Consider the following 18,002-nt stretch of genomic DNA (forward strand, 5'->3'; position numbering starts at 1 on the left):
AAATGATTGATTCTGCAACATCCTAGGTTAAGGTTGAGCTGTTAGGCTCCTAAGCCCAAACAACAACTAGCTATTGAGGCTTGACATATGTTACTAGTACATATGCATGCATGTGTGTGTATACATACATACATATATATATATATATATATATATATATATATATATATATATATATATATATATATATATATATTCCTGTATAAGTTAGGATCCTTTAATTCCTTCTAATAGTATGGAGACAGTTGGATCAAGGGCTTGTGAGAATATTATTTTGTTGCTCAGTTAATACTTGTCTTAAGTTTTGTTACAATTAGTTAATGTTCAAAGAAGAATGGCTTGTGGTTTATTTTGTAAATGCCTTAAAAGAAACATGGCATGATTAGAAGTTTATGGCTTAATATGTACTGTGCTAAAAATTGCTGGGGAGCGGAGCCAAGATGGCCATGTGAAGACAGTGTCTCACAGGAGCTCTCACACAAATTCTGTCAGATACCTCTAAAAAAGCGAATCTGAGCAGATTTGAGAGAGTTAGAAGCCACTAGTAGACTGAATGTGGCAAATTTCCAAGCCAGGAGAGTCTGCAGGGTCAACAGGACCGATGGTCAAGTTGGGAGAGTGGCCAGGGCAGAGCTGCACCAGACCACACAAAAGGTGAAGCAGCTGCGGAAATCAGCCGACAGTCCAGGCTGGGAGAACTCTGGGCACCCAAAACTGGTGGTGACCCTTAGGTCTCCTAGCCCAGAACGGGAGTCTGTCAGAGGTACAGGAGGAAGCAGAATAGCACCTGAGGCTGCGAGAACAACTACTCCTGAGGGTTACAGCCAACATTCTAAAGATTTGAAATTTGCCTTCTTGAACTTCCAGGAGCCATAACAGTCAGCCAAAATGACTCTCATCCCTCCCTAACCCAGACAATATGCCCTTGGGAGAAACTCTGAAATAGAGGAGGCAGAAGTGGAGCTTCAGTAGCCTTTTAGCTTGAGAAGTTGGGGAGAGGGCCCTTCTTGTGGTAGCAGAAGGATACTATTGCAGGAAGAGAGGTGTCCCAGCAGGCCCCACCTCAGCAGAACAGTGGGAGCTCCCAAGTCTCAGGGGGGTGGAGCCAGCAACCTTCCATACCAGGACCCCTGACATGCCTTCACACAGCCGGAGAGGTGGCAGACGTCAACACAGAAAAAGGCTGTACCATAGCACTAAGGGAAGAGGAGATTTCCAGCAAAAAGACCACCCCTCCCCCACACCTAATTAAACCAGAAGCCATAACACACAAAGCCAGTAACTACACCCACAATTCGCAGAACAAGAAGCCTGGGACAGAGTCCCTTGAGCCCCAGAAGCAGAAATTCACTTTAAAGCCAGGAAAAAGTTAACCAACATGAAGGAGAACTCTAGAAAACCAAGGACTATAGATTATTTTTATGGAGACAGGGAAGATCAAAATACCAATTCGGAAGAGGACAGCATGGACACTATAACCACATCTGAAACCTGAAAAGGGAATGTGAACTGGTCTCAAGCCCAAAAAGCATTCCTGGAAGAGCTCAAGGAGGATTTTAAAAAACAAATTAGAGAGGTAAAAGAAAAAATAGAAAAAAAATTCACCGATGAAAACAAAACTTTAAAGAGTAAAATTGGAGAAATGGCTAAGGAGATTCAGAATCTAGTTAGAGAAAATGATGTCCTGAAAAGTAAAATCAACCAAGTGGAAAAGGAAGCTCAGAAGCAAAATGAAGACAGCAATTCATTAAAAATTAGAATGGAGCAAGTAGAAGCTAATGATTCTATGAGGCATCAAGAGTCAGTCAAACATAAACTAAAGAATGAAAAAATAGAAGAAAACCTGAAATATCTGATTGGAAAAACAACTGACTGGGAAAATAGATGCAGGAGAGACAATCTAAGAATTATTGGTCTACTGGAAAGCCATGATGAAAAAAGAGCCAGGACAGTATCTTCCAAGAATCATCAAGGATAACTGCCCCAGCTCCTAGAACCAGAGGGCAAAATAGTCATTGAAAGAATCCATTGATCACCCCCTGAAAGAGATCATAAATGGAAAACTCCAAGAAATATTAAAGCCAAATTCCAGAATTATCAGGTCAAGGAGAAAATGCTGCAAGTAGCCAGAAAGAAACAAGAAGAAATAGTCAGCAAAACCATACTAGTGGGGGACCTCAACATCCCCACCTCTGAACTTGATAAATCTAACCTCAAAATAAACAAGAAAGAAGTTAAGGAGTTGAATGGAATTTTGGAATAGGTAACAGCCACCAAACACAACCCCCACACACCCCTGCCAGGTCTTCCTAACAATCGCCCCTTGCTTGGGCCTCTTCCTTGCCTCCACTGCCCCCTCTCTGTCCTCTAGTTGATGGATAGCAGTGTGTGGCCAATCCACAAAGCAAACGCTGAGCTCTGTCTTGGATAGTGATAAGACTGGAACCTGGAAAGAATAGGGGTTGATGGAGGCAGTGGAATCATGCTATGGTCCTGGTGGGGAGAGACTCTGGGATTGTGGATGGGCTTCTGTGTGGGGGTGGGTGCATGCATGTGGGTGTGCTGGAGAAGAAAGTGAGGCTGGTGACCTTGCACAGCCCTCCCTCACTCAAATCGAAATCAGCTGCAAGTCATGTCATTGTTTCCTCCATGGCATGGTCCTCTTTGAGAAGGAAGGACAAACCCAACCTGGCCCTGCCTCTGCCTCCTCTCTGTGCTCCATTTCGATGGCCGAAGGCTGCCTCCTTAGCTTTGTGTTTACTGGCTAGATTTCTCTCTCAAAAACCTATAATGATAATAAAAAATAATAAAAACTGTAATGATTTCTAATAAATGTGATATGTTCTAAAGAAAATTATGTGAAAAGTCTGTGAGAAGCTGACAGGTCACAGCATTCCAGAGGCAAAATGTTTAATGTGATCACTTAAAAGAGAACAAACAAAGAAAAGATCTGGTTTGTTTTCTGAATGGCTGAATAGAGTCTTATCTGGGTGAAAACATGAAGGGGATTCTAAAGAGATACTCATTGGAGTCTGGACTGTGGAGAATTGTAGGAGATGGTCCCCAGCCAAGTGAAGGAGAGTTATCTGTTGTTACTTTGGGGCTTGAGGTCACTCCGGAGATGGTGTGTCATAGCCAAAACAATTTATGCTTTTGCTTTATGATTGCTTTCATTTCTCTATGATGTATATTCCTTAATTATAAAATTATCTAGAAATAAAAGTAATTATGATGAAAGGCAAGCTAGGTGGTGTAATGGATAGAGTACTGAGCTTGATATTAGGAAGATACCATCTTCATAAGTTCAAATCTAGTCTCAGAAAGTTACTAGCTGTGTGACCCTGGACAAGTAACTTAGTCCTGCTTGCCTCGGTTTCCTAATTTTAAAATGAACTAGAGAAGGAAATGGTAAACCACTGCAGTATCCTTGTCAAGGAAAACCCCAAATGGTTTATAAAGTCTTGAATGTGACTGAACAGCAACAATGATGGAGAGGGAGTTTCCTTCAGTGCTTTTAAAAAAAGCAATATTCAATTAACTTGGGTTTTGTTTGACTTAATTCATCAGAAAAAAAGGTTTTTGTTCCATTAAAAGTGGTTGATAGGAAAACTGAAGTTTTGCATTTAACTGAGAGGAACACTGAATTTTTTTCTAACTCATAAGCTTCTTTACCCACAGATTACTGTTGTTGGTGCTTTGTTCTCAAATAAGACCAATGATATCAGGGGGGTGATGTCTTTACTTGCAAGGGAATTGGATTTAAGTGAGGCAGAGCTGTGCAAAGTCATCAGCCTCACTCTCTCCTCCAAAGTCATTGGAATCCAGTGGCAAGACATAGGTCAAGACAACTGGTAACAGTCCCCATTTCTATCTAATCTATAAACCTATCCACAACTGACAGATTTTAGGGTCCCCAAATTGTGGTTCCACCATTGATAGCAAAAACAGATGACAAAATTATAAGATTTTATGAACTAATTTGTAGTCCAGTTGGGGGTCACCTTTGGCAGCTACCTCTCCATTTGTCAAGCAAGTCAGATGTTTGCTGCTCTGCACTTTCTGAACTCCCTTGGTCTCCTCTGTTGGGATAATTTACATTGCACATACTTTGCACTCAGAAATTGTATGATAAGAAGAGAAGGTGAGCTGGCCACATGGTAAGGAAGAGGGCTGCTAGGTGGAGAGCCAGAACAATCCACAAGTCCCCTTGAGATGTCAGGAGAAAGTAAGGAAGGATTCCATCATACTGAATGGATCTCCTGTGGTGAACTTATGTGAGGACATAGGCAAGAGTCACACAGGATGGAGAGAGAGACATGGATGGTTTGAGAACTACATTACTAGAAGGAGCTTCCACACTGAAGAGATCACAGATCTGGCCATTGGGGTATTTGAGTGAGTCACTGTGTATGGTGGGTTTCTTGGTTTTGCTAACTTCAATCTCAGTTCATTTATATATTCTCATGCTTCTCTGAATTCTTCTTATCCATTGTTTCTTATGGCACAATAATATTCCAATACATTCATGTGCCACAATGGTTTAGACATTCTCCAATTGATGAGCATCTAGTTTGTTTCTCTTTTGCATCTACTTCATTTTTGCTGCCCCCCCCCCAAAAAGCACGGCAATGAATATTTTAGTGTAGACAGAATCTTTCTTTCCCTGACTTCCTGAAAGTTTACGCCTTTCAGTGGCATCTCTGTGTCCTAAACTATGGGAATTTGATCACCTTTTATTTTTATTAGTTTAATTTTTTAGATCTTTTTATTTTTAGTTTACAACACTTGGTTCTACACAATTTTGAGTTCCGTATTTTCTTTCACCCCTTTCCCCCTCCCTCCCCAAGAAGGCATGGAATCCGATGTATCTTCTACATATAACTTCGCATTGAACTTATTTACACAATAGTCAAGTTGTAAAGAAAGATTATTACCAATGGAATGAATCATGAGGAAGAAGAAACAAAACCAAAAAAAAAAAAACAAACCCCCAAAACACAAACAAAAACAAGTGAGAAAAAAATTAGAAAAAAAGACTAGCATAAAGTGTGCCTCAATCTGCATTCAGACTCCATAGTTCTTTCTCTGGATGTAGATAGCATTCTCCATCATGAGTCCTTTGGAATTGTCTTTGCACCTTGTATTGCTGAGAAGAGTGAAGTCTATAAGGGTTAGTCATCACAGAATCCATATATCTGTGGTTGTGTATAATGTTCTCCTGGTTCTGCTCCACTCACTCAGCATTATATCGTGTAGGTTTTTCTAGGTTATTATGAAGTCCGTATCTTCTCCATTTCTTATAGCACAATAGCATTCCATTACCTTCATATACCACAATTTGTTCAGCCATTCCCCAGTTGATGGGCATCCCCTTGATTTCCAATTCTTTGCTACTACAAAAAGAGCCGCTATAAATATTTTCGTACATATGGGTCCTTTTCCCACTTGTGTGATCTCTTTGGGATACAACCCTAGAAGTGGTATTGCTGGGTCAAAGGGTATGAACATCTTTATAGCCCTTTGGGCATAGTTCCAAATTGCTCTCCAGAATGGCTAGATCTGTTCACAACTCCACCAGAAATGTAACAATGTTCCGATTTTCCCATATCCTCTCCAGCCTTTATCATTTTCCTGTTTTGTCATTTTAGCCAATCTGACAGGAGAGATGTGGTACCTAAGAGTTGTTTTGATTTGCATTTCTCTAATCAGCAGTGATTTTGAGCATTTTTTTCATATGCATATAGATAGCTTTAATTTCTTCCTCTGAAAACTGCCTGTTCATATCCTTTGACCATTTCTCAGTTGGGGAATGATTTGTATTCCCATAAATTTGGCTCAGTTCCCTGTATATTTTAGAGATGAGGCCTTTATCAGAGACATTGGGTGTAAAGATTTTTCCCAGTTTTCTGCTTCCCTCCTAATCTTGTTGCATTGGCTTTTTTATTCAAAAACATTTCAATTTAACACAATCAAAATTATCCATTTTGCATTTTGTAATGCTCTCTATCTCTTGTTGTGTCATGAATTCTTTTCTTTTCCATAAATCTGATAGGTAAACTATTCCTTGCTCTCCCAAATTGCTTATAGTATCAGCCTTTATTCCTAAATCATGAACCCATTTTAACTTTATTTTGGTATATGGTGTAAGATATTGGTCTATGCCCAGTTTCTGCCCTACCATTTTCCAATTTTCCCAACAGTTTTTGTGAAATAGTGAATTCTTAGCCCAGAAGTTGGATTCTTTGGGTTTATCAAAGAGTAGATAGCCATAGTTGTTGACTTCTCTGTCTTGTGTACCTATCCTATTCCACTGATCCACAACTCTGTTTCTTAGCCAGTACCAGGTAGTTTTGATGACTGCTGCTTTACAGTGCAGTTTAATATCTAGTATGGCTAGGCCACCTTCCCTAGCATTTCTTTTCATTAATACCCTAGATATTCTGGACCTCTTGTTCTTCCAGGTGAATTTTGTTATTTTATCAAGCTCTGTAAAATAATTTTTGGTAGTTCAATTGGTATGGCACTGAATAAATAAATTAATTTAGGTAAAATTGTCATTTTTATTATATTAGCTTGATCTAACCATGAGCAACTGATATTTTCCCATTTATTTAGATCTGACTTTATTCATGTGAAAAGTGTTTCATAATTATGTTCATATAGGCCCTGGGTTTGTCTTGGCAGATAGACTCCCAAATATTTTATGGTGTCTACAATAACTTTAAATGGAATTTCTCTTTCTATCTCTTGCTGTTAGGCTTTGTTAGTAATGTATAGGAATGCCGAGGATTTATGGGCGTTTATTTTATACCCTGCAACTTTGCTAAAGTTGTTTATTATTTAAAGTAATTTTTTTTAAATTTTTTTATTTTTTTATTTTTTTTTTTTTATTTATTTTTAGTTTACCACACACGGTTCTACATAGTTTTGAGTTCCAGTTTTTCTCCCCTCCCTCCCCCCTCCCTCCCCAAGACGGCATGAAGTCTCATATAAATGTCATGTATAACTTCGCATTGAATTACTTTATGCTCTAGTCAAGTCGTGGAGAAGAATTTTGACCAATGGAATGAATCATGAGAAAGAAGAAACAGAACCAAAAAAAAAAAAAACAAAAAAAAACCCCAAAACCAAAAACAAAAGAGAAGCAGAAAAGGCGAGCATGTAGTAGTGTGCCTCAGTCTGTATTCAAACTTCGCAGTTCTTTCTCTGAATGAAGATAGCATTCTCCATCGTGAGTCCCCTGGAGTTGTCCTTGCCCCTTTAGGTTGCTGAGAGAAGCGCAGTATGTCAGGGTTGGTCCTCACGGAATCCACATATCTGTGGCTGTGCACAACGTTCTCCTGGCTCTGCTCTGCTCACTCAGCATTATGTCGTGTAGGTTTTTCCAGGTTGTTATGAAGTCTGCATCATCCCCATTTCTTATGGCACAATAGTATTCCATCACCTTCATATACCACAGCTTGTTCAGCCATTCCCCAATTGATGGGCATCCCTTTGCTTTCCAATTCTTGGCTACCACAAAGAGAGCTGCTATAAATATTCTTGTACATATGGGTCCTTTTCCCGCTTGCGTGATTTCTTTGGGATACAACCCTAGAAGTGGTATTACTGGGTCAAAGGGTATGAACATTTCTATAGCCCTTTGGGCATAGTTCCACACCGCCCTCCAAAATGGCTGGATCAGCTCGCAACTCCACCAGCAATGCAACAATGTTCCAATTTCCCCACATCCTTTCCAGCATTTATCATTCTCCTGATTTGTTATTTTAGCCAATCTGACAGGAGAGATGTGGTATCTAAGAGTTGTTTTGATTTGCATTTCTCTAATCAGCAGCGATCCAGAGCATTTTTCCATATGCCTGTAGATAGCTTTAATTTCTTCCTCTGAAAACTGCCTGTTCATATCCTTTGACCATTTCTCAATTGGGGAATGGCTTGTATTCCTATATATTTGGCTTAGCTCCCTGTATATTTTAGAAATGAGGCCTTTATCAGAGATACTAGTTGCAAAGATTTTCTCCCAATTTTCTGCTTCCCTCCTAATTCTTGTTGCATTGGCTTTTTTTGTACAAAAACATTTCAATTTGACATAATCAAAATTATCCACTTTGCATTTTGTAATGCTCTCTATCTCTTGTTGGGTCATGAATTCTTTACTTTTCCACAAATCTGATAAGTAAACTATTCCTTGCTTTCCCAAATTACTTAGAGTATCAACTTTTACTCCTAAATCATGAACCCATTTTGACTTTATTTTGGTATATGGTGTAAGATATTGGTCTATGCCCAGTTTTTGCCCTACCATTTTCCAATTTTCCCAACAGTTTTTGTGAAATAGTGAATTATTAGCCCAGAAACTGGCTTCTTTGGGTTTATCAAAGAGTAGATAGCCATAGTTGTTGACTTCTCTGTCTTGTGTACCTATCCTATTCCACTGATCCACAACTCTGTTTCTTAGCCAGTACCAGGTAGTTTTGATGACTGCTGCTTTACAGTGCAGTTTAATATCTAGTATGGCTAGGCCACCTTCCCTAGCATTTCTTTTCATTAATACCCTAGATATTCTGGACCTCTTGTTCTTCCAGGTGAATTTTGTTATTTTATCAAGCTCTGTAAAATAATTTTTGGTAGTTCAATTGGTATGGCACTGAATAAATAAATTAATTTAGGTAAAATTGTCATTTTTATTATATTAGCTTGATCTAACCATGAGCAACTGATATTTTCCCATTTATTTAGATCTGACTTTATTCATGTGAAAAGTGTTTCATAATTATGTTCATATAGGCCCTGGGTTTGTCTTGGCAGATAGACTCCCAAATATTTTATGGTGTCTACAATAACTTTAAATGGAATTTCTCTTTCTATCTCTTGCTGTTAGGCTTTGTTAGTAATGTATAGGAATGCCGAGGATTTATGGGCGTTTATTTTATACCCTGCAACTTTGCTAAAGTTGTTTATTATTTAAAGTAATTTTTTACTTGATTCTCCAGGATTTTCTAAGTAAATCATCATATCATCTGCAAAAAGTGATAAATTAGTTTCTTCTTTGCCTATTCTAATTCCTTCAATTTCTTTTTCTTTTCTTATTGCTAGAGCTAACATTTCTAGTACCAAATTGAATAATAGGGGTGATAATGGACATCCTTGTTTCACCCCTGATCTTATTGGGAATGCATCTAACTTATCCCCATTACAAATAACGCTTGTTGATGGTTTTAGGTAGAAGCTATTTATAATTTTAAGGAAGGCTCCATTTATTCCTATGCTTTCTAGTAGTTTTAATAGGAATGGGTGTTGTATTTTGTCAAAGACTTTTTCTGCATCTATTGAGATGATCATATGGTTTCTGTTAGTTTTGTTGTTGATATGATTAATTATGTTGATACTTTTCCTAATATTGAACCAGCCTTGCATTCCTGGAATAAATCCTACCTGGCCATAGTGTATTATTCTTGTGATAAGTTGCTGCAATCTTTTTGCTAATATTTTATTTAAAATTTTTGCATCAATATTCATTAGAGAAATTGGTCTACAATTTTCTTTCTCTGTTTTGACTCTTTCTGGTTTGGGTATTAGTACCATATTTGTGTCATAAAAAGAATTTGGTAGGACTCCACCTATTTTCCCCAATAGTCTATAAAGTATAGGAATTAATTGTTCTTTAAATGTTTGATAGAATTCACATGTAAAACCATCTGGCCCTGGAGATTTCCTAGGGAGTTCATTGATGGCTTGCTCAATTTTATTTTCTGAGATGGGATTATTTAGAAATTTTACTTCCTCTTCTCTTAACCTGGGCAATTTATGTTTTTGTAGATATTCATCCATATCCCTGAGGTTGTCAAATTTATGGGCATACAAGTGTGAAAAATAATTCCTAATTATTGTTTTGATTTCTTCATTAGTGGTGAATTAATCCTTTTCATTTTTGATACTGGTAATTTGATTTACTTCTTTTTTTTTTTAAATCCAATTGACCAAAGGTTTATCAATTTTATTGGTTTTTTCATAAAACCAGCTCTTTGTTTTATTTATTAATTCAATAGTTTTCTTGGTTTCAATTTTATTAATCTCTCCTTTGTTTTTCAGCATTTCTAATTTGATATTTAATTGGAGATTTTCAATTTGTTCTTTTTCTAGCTTTTTCAGTTGCATGCCCAATTCACTGATTTCCTTTTAATCTATCTTATTCATGTAAGAATTTAGAGATATAAAACTTCCCCTAAGAACTGCTTTTGCTAAACAAACAAAAAAAAAGAACTGCTTTTGCTGCATCCCATAAGTTTTGGCATGTTGTCTCATTATTGTCATTCTCTCGAATGAAGTTATTGTTTCTCTGATTTGTTCTTTGGACCACTCATTCTTTAGAATTAGATTATTTAGTTTCCAATTAATTTTTGCTTGTTTTGCCTTGGTTCTTTATTAAAAATAATTTTTATTGCATCGCGATCTGAAAAATATACTTTGACTACTTCTGCCTTTCTGCACTGGATTGTGAGGTTTTTATGCCCTAGAACATGGTCAATTTTTGAGTATGTGCAATGCACCGCTGAGAAGAAAGTATATCCCTTTTTATCCCCATTCAGTTTTCTCCAGAGGTCTATCATATATGCCTTTTCTAAAATTCTGTTCACCTCCTTAACTTCTTTCTTTATTTTGAGGTTAGATTTATCAAGTTCAGAAAGGGGGAGGTTGAGGTCTCTCCCATTATTACAGTTTTGCTGTCTGTTTCTTCCCGTAACTCCCTTACCCTCTCCTCTAAGAATTTGCATGCTATACCACTTAGTGCATACATGTTAAACAATGATATTGCTTCATTGTTTATGGTGCCTTTTAGCAGGATGTAGTGTCCTTCCTTATCTTTTTAAATTAAATCTATTTTACTTTTGCTTTGTCTGAGATTAGGATTGCTACACCTGCTTTTTTTTTACTTTAGCTGAAGCATAATACATTTTACTCCAGCCTTTTACCTTTACCCTGTGTATATCCCCGTTTCAAATGTGTTTCTTGTAAACAGCATATTGTAGGATTATGGTTTTTAATCCATTCTGCTATCTGCTTCCGTTTTATGGGAGAGTTCATCCCATTCACATTCACAGTTATGATTACTATCTGTGTCTTTTTCTCCATTCTATTTCCCCTTTGTTTATACTTTTATTTCTCCCTTTCCCCTTCCACTCCTCAACAAAGTTTTGCTTTTGACCACCGCCTTCCTCAGTTTACCCTCCTTCTTGATTCCCCTCCCTTATCTTACCGTTTTCCACTTGCTATTTCTTCCCTCCCTTCTGACCACCCCCCTCCCTTTTTCCCCCCTTCCCCTCCTACTTCCCGTAGGACAAGTTAGATTTCTATACTTATCAGGGTATGTTATTCCCTTCTTGAACCAAATCCGATGAGAGTAAAGCTCAAATACTGCTCTTCTCTTTCCCTTCTTTCCCTCTATTATAATGTGTTTTTGTGCCTCTTCATTTGATGTAATTTATGCTTTTCTACTACCTCCTTACCTCTTCTCCCAGGACCCTCCTTTTTCATCTCTTATTATGTTTTTTATCCTTATGTCAGTTATTTTATACAGATTTCCACAGTCTATGTCATAATAACTGTACTATTCTCAAGACTGACATATGTATGTGTGTATACATATACATATATATATTATACATAACATACATAGGATAATATAATCCTATATAAAAATGTAAATAATTTGCCCTTATTGATTAATAAGGTTTGTGGGGTCCCCCCCGCCACCATTTACCTATTTATGTCTCTCCTGAGTTTTGTATTTGAAGATCAAAAATTGAGTTCTGGCCTTTTCATCAAGAAGATCTGGAATTCCCTTATTTCGTTGAATGTCCAACTCCTTGCCTGAAAAATTATGCTCATTTTGCTTGGTTGTAGTTCCAGCTCCTTTGCCCTTCGGAATATGATGTTCCAATTTCTCCTGTTCTTTAATGTAGAAGCTGAAAGAACTTGCGTGATCCTGACTGTAGTTCCATGATATTTGACTTGCTTCTTTTTGGCTGCTTGCAGTATTTTCTCCTTGGTTTTGTAATTCTGAAATTTGGCTATAATATTTCTCGGTGTTTTCAATTTGGGAACTCTTTCAGGGGGTGATCGGTGGATTCTTTTTAAAAATTTATTTATTTAATTTATTTAATGTATTTAGTTTTCAGCATTGATTTTCGCAAGAGTTTGAATTACTAATTTTATATCCATTTCTACCCTCCTGCCCACTCCAAGATGGCATATATTCTGGTTGCCCTGTTCCCTAGTCAGCCCTCCCATCTGTCACCCCACTCCCCTCCCATCCCCCTTTCCCTTCCTTTCTTGTAGGGCAAGATAAATTTCTATGTCCCATTGCCTGTGTATCTTATTTCCTAGTTGCATGCAAAAACATTTTTTTTGTTTTTGAACATGTTTTTAAAACTTTGAGTTCCAAATTCTCTCCCCTCTTCCCTCCCCACCCACCCTCCCTAAGAAGGCAAGCAATTCAGCATAGGCCACATGTGTATCATTGTGTAAAAACCCTTCCACAATACTCATTGTGGAAGACTAACTATATTTTGTGCCTTCCTAACCTAGCCCCCTTTATTCAATTTTCTCCCTTGACCCTGTCCCTTTTTGAAAGTGTTTGTTTTTGATTACCTCCTCCCCCATCTGCCCTCCCTTCTATCGTTCCCCCTTTTTATCTTCTTCCTCTTTTCCTGTGGGGTAAGATACCCAACTGAGTGTGTATGGTATTCCCTCCTCAGGTCAAATCCGATGAGAGCAAGATTCACTCATTCCCCCTCACCTTCCCCCTCTTCCTCTTCCTACAGAACTGCTTTTTCTTGCCACTTTTATGGGAGATAATTTACCCCATTCTATCTATCCCTTTCTCCCTCTCTCAATATATTCCTATCTCATCCCTTAATTTGATTTTGTTTGTTTTTTCGATATCATCCCTTAATATTCAACTCACCCTGTGCCCTCTGTCTATCTATCTATCTATCTATCTATCTATCTATCTACATACATACATACCCACACCATGCATACACACACACACACGTGTGTGTGTGTGTGTGTGTGTGTGTGTATACATACATACATACATATCTATCTATCTATCTATCTATCTATATCTATATCTATCTATCTATCTATCTATATATATATATATATATATATATATATATATATATATATATATATATATATACATATTCCCTTCAGCTACCCTTATACTGAGGTCTCATGAATCATACATCATCTTTCCACGTAGGAATGTAAACAAAACAGTTCAACTTTAGTAAGTCCCTGGCGATTTCTTTTTCTTGATTACCTTTTCATGCTTCTCTTCATTCTTGTGTTTGAAAGTCAAATTTTCTATTCAGCTCTGGTCTTTTCACTGAGAAAGCTTGAAAGTCCTCTGTTTTATTGAAAGTCCATATTTTGCCTTGGAGCATGATACTCAGTTTTGCTGGGTAGGTGATTCTTGGTTTTATTCTTAGCTCCATTGATCTCCAGAATATCGTATTCCAAGCCCTTCAATCTCTTAATGTAGAAGCTGCTAGATCTTGTGTTATCCTGATTGTGTTTCCACAGTACTCAAATTGTTTCTTTCTGTCTGCTTGCAGTATTTTCTCCTTGATCTGGGAGCTCTGGAATTTGGTGGCAATATTCCTAGGAGTTTTATTTTTCGGATCTTTTTCAGGAGGCGATCTGTGGATTCTTTCAATTTCTATTTTGCCCTGTGGCTCTAGAATATCAGGGCAGTTCTCCTTGATAATTTCTGGAAAGATGATATCTAGGCTCTTTTTTTGATCATGGCTTTCAGGTAGTCCAATAATTTTTAAATTCTTTCTCCTGGATCTATTTTCCAGGTCAGTGGTTTTTCCAATAAGATATTTCACATTGTCTTCCACTTTTTCATTTCTTTGGTTCTGTTTTTATAATATCTTCATTTCTCATAAAGTCACTAGCTTCCACTTGCTCCAATCTAATTTTTAAGGTAGTATTTTCTTCAGTGGTCTTTTGGACCCCCTTTTCCATTTGGGTAATTCTGCCTTTCAAGGCATTTTTTTCCTCATTGGCTTTTTGGAGCTCTTTTGCCATTTGAGTTAGTCTATTTTTTAAGGTATTGTTTTCTGCAGTATTTTTTGGGGTCTTCTTTAGCAAGTCATTGACTTGTTTTTCATAGTTTTCTCTCATCATTCTCATTTCTCTTCCCAATTTTTCCTCTACTTCTCTAACTTGCTTTTCCAAATCCTTTTCGAGCTCTTCCATGGCCTGAGACCAGTTCATGTTTTTCTTGGAGGCTTTTGATGTAGGCTCTTTGACTTTGCTGACTTCTTCTGGCTGTATGTTTTGGTCTTCTTTGTCACCAAAGAAACATTCCAAAGTCTGAGATTGAATTTGAGTCCATTTTCACCTCCTGGCTATGTTCCCAGTCAACTTACTTGACCCTTGAGTTTTTCATTGGGGTATGACTGCTTGCAGAGTAGAGAGTACTTTGTCCCAAGCTTGAGGGGTTGCGCTGTTGTTTTCAGAGCTATTTCTATACAGCCAGCTCTGCCACACTAGCACTCCTCCTTCCCCAGGAACCTCCAACCCAGACCTGACTCAGATCTTAAGCAGGCTCTGCAGTCCTGCTCTGATCCACCACTTAATTCCTCCTATCAGGTGGGCCTGGGACTGGAAGCAACTGCAGCTGTAGTTCTGTAGCTGCACCACCTCCACTGCCCCCTGGGGAGGTGGCTGAACTGCAAACTCCTTTCACTCCCTGCAGCTTTTCCCACTAACCTCTATTGTCTTTTGTGTTTGTGGGTTTAGAAGTCTGGTAACTGCCACAGCTCACTGATTCAGGGCTCTAGGGCCTGTTTTGCCCAGCTTCCGGTCTGGTTGGTCCTGCCACTGCCCATGCTGGGGCTCTGCTCTGCTCCCAGCTCTGTGTGTGATAGACCTCATCCAGCGACCATCCAAGCTGTCCTGGGCTGGAGCCCTGCTTCTGTCTGCCTTTTTGTGGGTTCTGTATTTCTATAATTTGTTCAGAGCCATTTTTAATAGGTTTTTGGAGGGACTTGGTGGGGAGCTCACGCAAGTCCCTGCTTTCCAGCTGCCATCTTGTCTCTGCCCCACTGTGGATTCTTTCAATGAGTATTTTAACCTCTGGTTCTAGGACTTCTGGGGAGTTATCTTTGATAATTTCTTCGAAGACACCGTCAAGGCTCTTTTTTTCTTCGTGGATTTCCGGTAGACCAATAATTCTTAAACGGTCTCTCTTGGATCTATTTTCCAGGTCAGTTGTTTTTTTCCAATCAGATATTTCACATTTTCTTCTATTTTTTCATTCTTTACATTTTGTTTTACTACTTCTTGATGCCTCATAGAGTCATTAGCTTCCACTTGCTCCATTCTAATTTTTAGTGAGTTGCTGTCTTCATTTTGCTTTTGAGTCTCCTTTTCCAATTGGTTGATTTTACCTCTTGGGGTGTCATTTTCTCTATTTAGATTCTGAATCTCCATAGCCATTTCACCAATCTTATTTTTTTAAGGACTTGATTTCATCAGTGTTTTTCCCCATTTTTTCCTTTTTTTCTTTTGTCTCCCTAATTTGGTTTTTAAACTCCTCCTTTAGCTCTTCCAGTAATGATTTTGGCCTTGAGACCAGTTCACATTCCCTTTTGAGGTATCAGATGTGGCTATCTGATGCTATCCTCTTCCAAATTGGTATTTTGATCATGCCTGTCTCCATAAAAAGAATCAATGGTCCTCAGTTTTTTTGTGTTCTTCTTCATGTAGGTTAGCTTTTTCCTGGCTTTACAGTGAATTTCTGCTTTTGGGGCTCAGGGCTCTCTGTCCCAGGTTTCTTGTTCTTAGGACTGTGAGTCTAGTTACTGGCTTTGTGTATTATAGCCTTCAGTTTCCTGAGGTGTGGGGGAGGGGTCTGGCTGCCTGAAGTCTCCTCTTCCCCTGGGGCTGCTCTCTAGCACTGTTGCCCTTCAGCAATGGTCTCAGCTGTTTATTGTCTGTGCTGGTATCTGCCATTTCCCCTGGGGGTGCAAGGGTACGTCTGGGCTCCTGGGGTTGACCCCTGCTGGCTCTGCCCCTCTGGGACTCAGGAACTCCCACTGCTCAGCCACTGAAGCTCCACTTCTGTCTCCTCTATTCCAGCATTTTTTTCCCAAGCTATTCTCTAGGTCGGGGCGGGGGGAGGGATTAGAGCCATTTACCTGGCCATTATGTCTCCCGAAAGTTCAAGAATATGCATTTCATACCTTGTGGCTGCAAGCCTCAGGTGTTGATGTCTCAGGGCCAGTGGTGTTGCGCTGCTGCCTCTTGTCGCTTCTACAGACTCCCATCCTGTGTTGGGAGGCTTGGGGATCTCCACCGGTTTCAGGTGCCCAGTTTTCTCCCAGCCTGGGTGGTTGGTTGGTTTCTGCAGCTGCTTCCACTTTGGTTCTGTTTCAGCTCAGCACACTGAGCACTCTCCCAGCCTACAGATCCATCCAGTCAACTTTTCGGACTCTCCTGGCTTGGAAATTTACCCCACTCAGACTGCTAGTGGCTTCTTACTCTCTCAAATCTGCTCAGATTCAGTTTTTTATAGGTATCTGACAGAGTTTGTGAGAGAGCTCCGGTAAGATGCTGTTTTCATGTGGCCATCTTGGCTCTGCCCCCCACTCTCTCTTCATCCCCTTTTAATAAATCAGAATTCCCAATGACTTTCCAGAATAGTTGGACCAATTCACAACTACATACATTGTATTATTGTACCTCTAATTCTCAACTTCATGGACATAAGTTTTAACCTCAGAGTTGAAACCTTTCATTCTTAAAAGCATGGTTTTATTTGGCCAAAACTGTTTTGGGGACCAAAAAATATCCTCCTCTTCCCCCTTCCTCTTCCCACAGTGTGGGAAATGAAATAAGGTGGGTGTGGCCAAGTGGGTGGGCATGGAGTAGTTTGTAAACTCTTCTGGTTGCAGATGCACTGTCCCATTGGGAGAAATAGTTTTCATCAGAGGATTGTGGGAGAGTCCGAATAAAGACTGTGGATGCCATTGTCACAGGCATCAGAAACATCTCACCAGTGTTGAGAAGGAAATTATTAATTTGGGTTTTTCCACCCTGATTAATAGGCAAAATTCTGGGCAAAGAGAATTAGAAGGATTTTATTATAAATAGGTCAAAGTAGCAACAGGTTGATGGACGGATGGCTGAAGATCCCATGGCTTCAAGGTGGGGCCAGCTTCTATAGGTAACTTTCAGCCCATTCAGACAGGGCTACCTCAGCAGAGGTGGTGGGGGCCCTAGCATCTAGGTTCCTCCCCAGGCAGCAAGAATTTGGCAATCTGCAGGTAAGGATACTTGACAAAGAGCAGGTAATGTAAAAAGCTGCAGACTCTGGTCTTTTCCCCAGCAGAGCTTCCCCCCAACACTGATTGATAAGCCAGGATACTGACATTGGGATACTGAGTCAACATCACTTTGAACAGTTCTCCCATTTGGTGCTAATGATGCATACAGAAATGACTGAACAAAAAAACCACAATGTATATGGTTTAGCACCATGCACCTTTATTCAGTTCCAGGACATCTGTTGTTATAGCTACCAGCCAGAATCATGCCATTCCTGAAAATATTGTCTCTGGGTGTTATTGTACAATTAGCAGAAATTCATCCTAATCTGCTGCTGATTCTGCCAACTCAGTGGCTATGAGCTAGGGAACTGAAACTCACAACAGGAAACAAGTGTCACAAACCATAATCTCATGTTTCCACCATGGCACACAGTTGAATAACCTTTGATACAGAGGCCCAATCTCAGGTGTCTCCCGAGGAGACAAGCTTTGGTAAAATGAGCCCCATAGGCAAACCGAGGCACATGACACATCCAGCCACTTAGAAAGTGCACTATGTCCTCATTTTGGAGAGGAGATGTCCAGATCGGCAAAATCACCAAGAAAACTCAGCACAAGTGATACAATAAGGCAAGTCCTTGTAACCTGGTA

At 39.2% G+C, this 18,002-nt stretch overlaps 1 protein-coding gene across 1 annotated transcript in view; it reads right to left on the minus strand.

Moving 5' to 3' along the window:
• Positions 1-18,002, minus strand: part of FSIP2 (fibrous sheath interacting protein 2) — a gene marked incomplete at its 5' end in the record, with an annotated part of 166,517 nt that overhangs the window by 36,397 nt on the left and 112,118 nt on the right. The gene's annotated exons all lie outside the window — the stretch shown is intronic.

Source organism: Trichosurus vulpecula, chromosome 6 (genome assembly GCF_011100635.1).
Source record: "Trichosurus vulpecula isolate mTriVul1 chromosome 6, mTriVul1.pri, whole genome shotgun sequence".
NCBI lineage: Eukaryota > Metazoa > Chordata > Mammalia > Diprotodontia > Phalangeridae > Trichosurus > Trichosurus vulpecula.